The sequence below is a fragment of the Delphinapterus leucas genome, chromosome 14 (assembly GCF_059928025.1).
Source record: "Delphinapterus leucas isolate spDelLeu-1000000601 "Yukka" chromosome 14, BTC_Dleu_Yukka2, whole genome shotgun sequence".
NCBI classification, from domain to species: domain Eukaryota; kingdom Metazoa; phylum Chordata; class Mammalia; order Artiodactyla; family Monodontidae; genus Delphinapterus; species Delphinapterus leucas.
The window spans coordinates 37,580,624-37,581,235 of NC_143142.1; the positions used below are offsets into that span (position 1 = coordinate 37,580,624).

General features: G+C 37.6%; 1 protein-coding gene and 1 long non-coding RNA gene across 4 annotated transcripts in view; one reads left to right on the forward strand and one right to left on the reverse strand.

Moving 5' to 3' along the window:
• COLEC12 (collectin subfamily member 12) overlaps positions 1 to 612 on the forward strand; it is a 198,358-nt gene that overhangs the window by 182,291 nt on the left and 15,455 nt on the right. The gene's annotated exons all lie outside the window — the stretch shown is intronic.
• The window catches only part of LOC115802123 (uncharacterized), a 65,956-nt gene that overhangs the window by 22,789 nt on the left and 42,555 nt on the right, over positions 1 to 612 (reverse strand). The gene's annotated exons all lie outside the window — the stretch shown is intronic.

The window sequence follows — 612 nt, forward strand, 5'->3', positions numbered from 1 at the left end:
TGTATGTTCTCTCACCAAAACAAAATTGAATTAGAAATCAATAACAAAAAGATATCTGTAAAATCACCAAATATTTGGAAATTAAAGACACACTTCTAAATAACCCATGGGGCAAAGGAGAAATCACAAAGGAAATTTGCAAATGTTTCAAAGACAAAGAAAACATAACATCAAAATCTGTGAGATGAAGCTAAAACAGTATATAGAGGGGCATTTATAAATTTAAAATGCTTATATTAGAAAAATATTTTAAAGTTGAAAATTAATGACCTAAGCTTCTACTTTATCAGGGTAGAAGAAGAAATGCAAATTAATCCCAAAGCAAGCAAAAGGAAGGGAATAATAATGACTGGAAAGCAATGAAATAGAAAACAGACAAACCAGGGAGAAGACCAGTGAAATCAGGAGCATGTCAAAGCTGGTCTTTCTACTCTTGATGGAATAAATGCCGGTGTGTCATTTGGCAAAGGTCATCACTGTCAATGGAGACTGCCTGGTAGGCACGGGGCAGCCAAACACACATGGGATGGAGACTCTGCCCACTTGCTCAAAGCAGAAATGTAAGGGAGCCTTTGAAGGCCTTTCCTGCCCACCCTCCTTGCAGTTGCCCAC